Genomic DNA, 9,683 nt, shown 5'->3' with positions numbered 1-9,683 from the left:
GTTGTATCCTTTCCTGTTGTGTTCGGAAATAATTAAAAAACTAAAAGAATGATTTGACAAGTAAAGCTGCTGATAGAGTAGTGTGAATTCGGAGAATTTAAAAAGACTGCCATTAGAGATAAGCTTCTATTCAGGGGTTTTTAATAAGGACTTACAGCAGAAAACGTCAAGTGAAAAAAGAATGGTCGTTAACTGGGAATTAGATGGCTCAAGAGCAACGATGATTACTGGAAGCTGAAAGAACAGAACAGTTTTCTTTTATCAAAACAATACTGGATAGAAATGATGATTTTAACATAGAACTAGGTTTTTTCTACTACTTTAGGGTGCACTTTAGAAGTACGAGAAATGAAGATGCAACGAAAAATCGTTACGTTTTACACGCTTATAACTTTGCTAACTTTCCACGAATATTCGAGATATTTGCTACAATCGATTAGAAATCCCAAGTAACAATTTGAGTTTTATCATTCTCTTATGATGGCATTTAAGACCAAAATTGGTCATAAAAAACACCATAAGAGTACAATAAAACTCACATTGTTGCTTAGGATGTTTCTATGCATTGAATGATAGAAGGAATATAACGAAAAGTTATCGAGTCACTAAAATAAGCATAAATATCAGGCAATGTAAAAAATAAACGAATCAGTCAATCACATGTACAAGACTAGATCAAGATGACGTCCTGAAAGTAAACAATTTTGTAAAAGTGTAAAACCATCTTATCCGTTCGATCGATTTGATCATTTTAACATTGATCCTAGACGAACTTGATGTCCTGGAATTAAACCGTTAAAGAAAAGTTTATTTATAATTAACCCTCCGCTCACCCCCGTTCGCAACCATCCCCTCTTTTGAAACGACTGTAACAATATACTGTAAATGTTTATTCAACTGAAGTCTTGTATGAAAATGCGGTAGAAGGAATATCCTATTTAGCATGTGCCGCACGCTATGGCTGAAGGGTGCGATTATGCAACTTTAATGTACATAAAATTTTCTTTCACAACGTGTTAGTACACGTCTTCACGATTCAGAATATGCTAATTTTAAAAAAATCCATCGGGAATAAATTGAAAAAAGTCAATTTGAATATTTTAGCAGTGATCAACCGGGTACAGGTGTACGGACTTAGTAATTCCATAATAAAAGGTGCTCCGGTTTTGCTCAAACTTTGTGGATTTGTTCTTTTTATGAAAATTGTAGACCCGTATTTTTAATTTGGCGCTTAGGGTACCCCCTCTTGAATTGGGTTGGTCCCAAAAATCAGCATCATAGTCTTGACACCTTCTTTTGAATACTTAACTTTTGAATGCCACTACTGCCACGAAATCTTTAGATATCTAAATTTTTGTGCTTGATGAATGAAAATTGTTAAATATGGAGAATTTCACTTGAAATAACTCGAAACAGTGGACAGAACAGTATTAAAAAGAGTTGATTTTTGGCTAACTTCAACATTTTTATCGTGTGATATTCCCTAAATTTGCTATATAAACAAATAACAAATGACATGGTTTTGTAAAAAGAAAGGATGAGGCTTTCAAATTAGGTGGAAAAATTTTTGTAGCGACAATTCCAAGTGTCCCCATATTAGATTATGACAAGAAATCGACTTTTTGCCACATCACTCGGTTATGTTTAAGATCTAAGATGGCCGCAACATAATCTGTAAGCACTATCTTTCTTCTTTACAAAACTATTTTTTGGGAATGGTTAGGAAAGAGTGGAAAGGTAAGGGGGAGGGGGTAATTGGTAGCTACGTATAACAAGTTGTCGTTGTGACTCCTACCTTTTGTCCAAAGCTGGAAGGTGAATGGCCCAGCTAGCATTTTCATATGTATAAAAAAGGTAAAAATCAGCATTACCTACAGATATAGGGTAGATGCTCCAGTAATGGAGGGATTATGTCGGGGGATAGTGTTTAAAGACAATTTGAATGCACAATTTATCAGTTTCTAATTGAACTACATGATAGTATGGTGCACCATAATGTTAGCTTTAAATACATACCAAAATTATATTATTCTACTGGTTGATATATTTAAAATATTGCTTTTCCTGACATAAGTCTGTGCTCTTGAAGTAGTGGTAATGTTCCTTTAATAGTGGAAAATTTGCCTATAATAGTGGAATTTTGTTTACCGCCCTTAGTAACGCTTGCAGTGAGCATGGTATCAGGTGAATAACAGCGTAGGCTTGTTAAAATGCTATGGATTGTTACGAATTTCTTAAGCAATTGCACTTTATTGGTCTGCTCAAAAGGAATTTGTAATTTTTGCACCAACATCTTAGATTTTAACTGTATATCTTAGATAAAATTGTTAACAAATATATATTAAACAATAGAAAATATAAATTATCTCGAAATCCGCCAAAATTATGATATATTTCGAGTTTCCACCACTACTGGTACTACCACAACTACTGGAACATCTACCCTACATGCTAAATAAATCGTATTTCATGCGCAAAATTGGCATATCCGTACTATTTTGGAGGCGATATACGTAATGTAATGTATTCAGCTGAGCGATTCAAAAGTTTTTGGGTGGTTTTTCATTTCGACGTATCTGACAATGAGAGATTCTCTTCGTGTCTCCTCTCTTCCGTTTTATACGGCGAAATTAAAGCATTGAAAAGAAAATTTTCAAAACATTTAGTTAGCCAGTGATTCCGGCAACCGATTCGTGCAAAGCTGATGTGCTAAAATGCATTAGTATCGCCGTAAAAAGCGGAAGAGAGGGGACACGAAGAAAATCTCTCATTGTCAGATTCGTTGAAATGAAAAAGTATCCGAGAGTTAAGTATTTAAGAGAAGAGACACAGATGATGATTTTAGCACTACCCTAAGTGGTCTAAAATTTTCATAAAAAGAACAAATCCACAAAGTTTGAGCAAAATCGGAGCACCTTTTATAATGGAATTACTAGTGCGTACACCTGTACCCGGTTGATTACAGCTAAAATATTCAAATTGACTTTTTTCAATTTTTTCCCGATGGATTTTTTTAAAATTAGCATATTCTGAATCGTGGAAACCTGTACTAACACGTTGTGAAAGAAAATTTTATGTACATCAAAGTTGCATAATCGCACTCTTCAGACATAGCGTGTGCCGTGACGTAAATATGTTCAGAGTGGAGAACTACGGAGGAATGGATGAAAGGAGTGGTTTGTCCCCTCTACAAAAAGGATGATCGGCTAGACTGCTGCAACTATCGCGGTATTACGCTGGTAAACGCCGCCTACAAGGTACTCTCCCAGATCCTGTTTATCGGTTGTCATCGATAGCAAAAGGTTTCGTAGGGAATTATCAGGCGGGGTTCATGGGGGCTCGCGCAACTACGGACCAAATTTTTACTATCCGACAGATCTTGCAGAAATATCGGGAGTACAACGTGCCCACGCATTACATCTTTATTGATTTCAATGCAGCATACGATACAGTTGATCGAGACAAGCTATGGCAGATAAAGCACGAACACGGTTTTCCAGACAAACTGACGCGACTAATCAGAGCTACATTGGATCGAGTGATGTGTTTGGTACGCATCTGTGGGACACTCTCGAGTTCCTTCGAGACGCGGCGAGGGTTGAGACAAGGTGACGGTTTATCCTGCATGCTGTTCAACATCGCTGTTGAGGGGGTGATCCGACGTGCGGGCATCGAAACGAGAAGCTCGGTTTTTACCAAGCATAGCCAAGAACTTTGCGACGGCGGAGGCAATCTACGCAAGGCTGAAAGCGGAGTCTAGGAGAATTGGGCTAAAAATAAATGCGTCGAAGACCAAATACATGAAAGGAAGAGGCTCAAAGGAAACAAACGCGCGTCTCCCACGGACGATAACCGTTGACGGCGACGAACTAGAAGTGGTAGAGGAGTTCGAGTATTTGGGATCGCTGGTGACCGCGGACAACAACATTAGTACGAAGATCCAGCGGCGCATCCAAGCGGGAAATCGGGCCTACTTTGCCCTTCATAAAACGCTACGATCAGGAAGCATACGCCGCCGCACGAAGGTAACAATGTACAAAACCATTATTAGATCGGTAGTTCTTTATGGGCTTGAAGCCGTAACGCTGCTCACGGAGGACATACCGTTGCCGTGTTCGAGCTAAAAGTGCTGCGGACGATATTTAGCGGAGTACAAACTGAAAGCGGAGATCGGCGGAGGCGTATGAATCACGAGCTACAGGCACTGCTTAGGGAGACTCCCATCGTACATCTAGCCAAAGTTAGCAGGCTACGGTGGGCCGGACACGTCGTAAGAATTCCGGACGACAGTGCGACGAAAATAGTCCTCTTCAACAACCCCACCGGCACCAGGAACAGGGGGAAAAACGTGCACGATGGTTCGACCAGGTCGAAATCGATTTGTAACTTCTGAGACGACTAGGAAATTGGCGACGAGTGGCCCAAGGCCGAGCTGAATGGAGACGAGTGCTTGAAACAGCACGAGCCACCCCGGCTCTATGCTGAAGAAGAAGAAGAAGAAGAAGAAAAAGAAGGAGAACTACGTTCAAACACACGTGCTACAGTGCTTTATAATTTACAGTCATAAGTTGTATATGAGGACCCGCACGACTGCTAAACAACTTATTCTACACTTTGCTTTGACTTACTCTAATCATAATACAATTTCCATGTAAAATTGTCATGCATATGACTTAATGTGGACTTTCTATTACGATCTTGTATTATCTGGGTGATGATGATTGTGATTGGGTGGTTTAACCCTTTATGGAACTACACATTTTAAGAAGTTGATAAAAATGATACAAGCATTTGGAAAATTAAACCTCATAGAAGCGCGCGCTTAAAAAACAAAGATAGCTTAATATTTTTTTGAAACGATGGTTCTACAATTGATGAAGGGACGGTAAGGGAAAGTTATGAAGAAGGATTTTTTTGGGAATGGAGGGGTATGAGTGGAAAGGAAGGGGGGGTAATAAATAGCTACGCTTAACAAGTTGTCTTTATGGCTCCTACCTTTTGTCCAATGCTGGAAGGTGCATGGGTCGGACCAAGCTATAATCTGAGATTATAACCGGATTTGAAACCACAACACCCGCCAGGCCATGTGGCTCGTTGGTACCCGTATACCTATGAACCACAGAGGCGCTGGACAAAAGGAGTCTGCACAAACCCCCTTATTAACGTAACGACATGGGTTGGACTATTTTTAGACACAAATTGTGCCTCTCTCTCCACCTAATGTAGAGACCACCGACCGAGAAGTTTTGATCTAACTCGTTTTTACTTTCAGGACGACGACACTATGCAGGCCCTTACGACTTGCAAGGTATTGCGTCGTTTTAGTCTTTAGACCTTGAAATGCGGTCAGGCATATATTAATATTTTTTTTGAAACAATGGTTCTACAATTGATGAAGGGACGGTAAGGGAAAGTAATGAAGAAGGATTTTTTGGGAATGGAGGGGAAAGAGTGGAAAGGAAGGGGGGGGGGGGTAATAGGTAAAAGATAAAGGGGTAAAAGATAGCTTGACAGAAGAAAATATTTAACATGTTATTGTGGCAAAACGGGTCATATATTAAAGAAATCTTTCAAATATAGCAATGCACGATGCGCTAAAGCGAGTCAAAAAATGGACGCAATGGCCTGCTGGCTGATAAAATATAGGTGGTCTTATGTAAAACTTTTTGGAGAATCGCGTGGTGCCAACCCCTTTCCTGGTAGTCATCGGGAAGTGCCCCATTTTGCTCATTTGCCCCTATTTTGAACCTTTTTTGCACTTATTGGACTATACAAAGCAAGGTTTTGAGCAAACAAAACTTAAAAATCTAATAATTTTGTGTAAAGAAGTTCGCAGAATCGACTAGGGTTTATCCGATTTGGTTTAGAGCACACTAAATTTATTGGTCCCTTGCGTGACTAAGCAATTGAAGCAATACTTGAAGTATTGAGACTTCGAACATCCGGCGCGAAACTGCGATAGTCCGGCTAGATCCAAATCATGCTCCAGTGGCCTTTGATCAAGTTAATCACCACATCGCTGTCAGGCATGGTTTTAGCGGCAATCTGTTGAACTGGTTCGAATTGTGCTTAAGTGGAAGAGCGTGAAAATCGATGATGAGATTTCTGTTTCGTTCCCTACTACTTGGAATTGCACTCCCTACTACCGGAATTGCACAAAGCAGTCATCTGAGTTCACTGGTGTTTGTATTATACTTTAACGATGTAATACATTCGCTTGAATGCCCATGTTTAGCTTTTGCGGATGATTTAAAATTGATTGTTTTGAAATACAAATTCAAAAACCATCTGATCCTGTTTTACAATCAATTACATATTCTCAATATAAGTCTTGCAACACAGTTAAGTATCTGGTCGCGTGATACGTCATGTGACATGATTAAATTTATTTCTAAAGCATTTCCTGGTAGAGCTAGTGACCAAAAAATTGTAAACAAATCAGGTTATTCGAGTAATATTCATGATGAAGTAGGAGTTGTAGCAGACAGAGGTTTAAAAAATATTTCAAGTGAAGTGGAAAGAAAAGATGGAGTACTGATTCGTCCTCTAAGTACAGTTGACAACCAAGCGTTTTCAAAAAAAGAATTACGGACTAAAGAAATTGCAAGCGTACGAATCCATACCATAACCATTTTGATATCTGTACTTGGGAAGTAGATCAGAAAAGTGACAGTCTCCTCATCCCAACAAATTGTCGATCTTTTTTTTGTACGGCGATTAAATCTAGACGAATCTGATGTCTGCGTTGGAAAACGGCACCAGAAAAAGGGATAAAATCTGCCTTTATCTGCCTTTATTTATTTTATATTTATTGACTTTACGACGGTTGAACCTAGACCAATTTGATATCTGTGTTGGGGAAGTGCGCTACAGCTGTACTGTTCGACTGAAACATAGGGTTTATTTTTAGTTCCCATCGTAAGTAAGTAAAGCCATTCTAATTTTCATCATTTGTTGGATGGATTTAATGAATACTAGAAAAGTTCTTGTGCTGATTTGACTAAAACACACTTACCTTCCGATCCGTGAACTTTAAAACCACTGAAAAGCGATTATTAAAGCATATTATTGAAATTACGCAACTGACAGCATTTAAATAGATAAATGTGTCATGAAAAACGCTGATATTTTTAACAATTTGGGTTGGATAGGACGGGGATAGGCAATTACGACGAAGTAGCAACGTACCCTACATATCGGTTAACGCATTTTCATGTTTAAATTACTACTTTATCCGGATCAAGCAGTTTTAAGTGAAGTTCATATAAATTTTGTTCAAAAAGTATTCATACTATATATATTATAGCTAATCGGATTTAGAAATCATACCACCTATTTAACATTTTTCTAATGTCTGCCTAATTGATTCAACAATGCACATCAACCTCGATGGCAATCATAAATTATGTGCGAGAATGCTGCAGTGTAGGTAATTTTGTTATTTTAATATCAAATTTATATTATCACAGGCGCACAGCAATAAACCATTAAATAACACGCATAACCGGACAAATGGTTAAAAATGACAAATTGTCTCCCAGCCTCGGCCAGTTGAATGCTAAAATACTGTATAGGTTTTTTTTATTTCCTGGAAAGTGCCAATGTTTAATGATAGCTGCTAACAGGTGCTAACATAGTTTCCGCAGCGATATCAGTACATTTCACATCAGTTGACTATAGAGTGACAGTGTTTCTGCGGTGAATGTAGATGAGTTTAATTGATTTTACTATTTTGGGGAATACAGTTTGAACATAGTTTACAATTTTTGACAAAAAAATCTGTTGTTTGATTTTAAATCGAAGCAAATCGAAATATGAAAGAGCTTAAAAGAGTAGAAAGCTGATGTCACCCTAACGTTGAGCGTTTACGAATCCCGGCGGATTAATTCATCACCTAGTATAGAGAACTTTAAATTTATGTTAACAGGTCATGCATAAATCTATTTGCAGCGGAATTATTTTATCGATGCATTTGCATATTAAATATACTGCAGCGACACGTGTTGAATAATTTATTGTACCGTATGTACAAAGGTTTTAATCCAGATCTGCAATTTGAAATTATTACCTCCGGTAGAAGTATAGGTAATTATTCTGCCCGGCAGTTTTTGAGCTGGCAAAATTGTAAATTAGTCAATCTAATTATACGTCAATAAAACATGAGTGTTTTAGTAGTTACTTCACACTATAGAGTTTTGCTTCAATCAATCCTTTGGTTCAATGAGTAAAATTTAAAATATTGATCCATACCAGGTTAAGAAGATTTTATAACTCTTCCTCTTTAAAGTAGTAAAAACCGACTCTACTTTTGCGCTCCAATGTCTGTTAACAATTGATTATTGCATGTCCAGTACAAAACAGATGCATTTGATTTATTGTAATATTATCATCCAACGCAACGCAACAAACAATAAAAAAAAATTCTGCACTAACAGTAACCGTTAAAAAGGCAATAAAACAGATCATTTGGCTTGCACCCGCAATTCTTTCGTTCTTCGATGGAGCGGACAAGAAAACAATGATCATCCGAATGATTTTCCCGGCGCTTGGTTTCGTCCTCCTTCGTCAATTGCTAGTTTTCTGGACGAATAGCACATCACAGCTGATGCATAGCACTATGATTGCCTGTAAAAATTCATTTAATGGAAAACTTAAACGCTTCCTGTAATTCCGATCGGAAATCTAACCGTTCATCTCCCGTTCAGCAACTGGCGTGGGAACAATAATCGAAATGGGGCTCCAACCGGTGCGATTTTCTGACCCAAAGATGCTATCGTTAGGATGAAATCGTTTAACTGTCCTATTATAATGATATATAGAATCTGGACTCTTTGATATTGGTTTGTCATTTTAATAGAAACTTATTGTCCGCGCAACACTAAATGATGTGATTGATTTTGACATAGATCGTCTATTTCGTGTTTGAAAAACTGTCCAGATGAGAACCCCAAAAAAAATTTTATCTAATTTTGTTTACATAAAAGTGAATTGCAAAAGATGACTCTCGTTTATTGGTTGTCACCTCATTATAATGCGAAATTTACTTATTTAACACAAATAACCATGCGCCTCCATTTAATATTTCTCGATGGATTCTCATTGTCCAATGATCCAATTGAGCTACGGGCAATTAGCATAGCACAAAATTCTAAATTCCTTCAGTAGAAAGGCAGCTCACTGTAGTACTATCAGATAAGCGGAAAACACAATTGGTTTTATCGAAACAAAGATTTCGTTACTTCCAGTTTACCTTTCAGCTTCGTTTGTCGAACTGTCCAACTGAAAAGTTAAGCATAAAATATTCAACCTTCTGCCACACCGTATGCCATTATACCTACTACAATTTCACAATATGATAATTTTTTCCCCGCTGTCGGTTTCTTTCCTTCCACTTTTTTCTTTGCATCGCGATATAATTGAAACCTCTAATGAATCACCCTGTGTCGAATCGTGCTTCTTCCGGCAGGAAAGTTTCCATGTTTTCCCAAGATTGTGTCAAGACGTCACACGGACGTCTTCACAGCAAAGTTACACCGAGTTTAAAAGCATTACTAATCGCCCGACTTGCCATTGAACACCTCCAGAGATGTAATCAGAAGTTTTTAAGAATGGTAGTGAAAATTTCCTCACCCCGCCGGGAGCGGGAGGTGCTCGAAATCGAAAGAGAAACTTTTCGAAGCTGA

This window comes from Sabethes cyaneus, chromosome 2 (genome assembly GCF_943734655.1).
Source record: "Sabethes cyaneus chromosome 2, idSabCyanKW18_F2, whole genome shotgun sequence".
Classification (NCBI taxonomy): Eukaryota; Metazoa; Arthropoda; class Insecta; order Diptera; family Culicidae; genus Sabethes; species Sabethes cyaneus.
The sequence above is the reverse complement of the archived record's forward strand: the minus strand, read 5'-3'. Positions refer to the sequence as shown.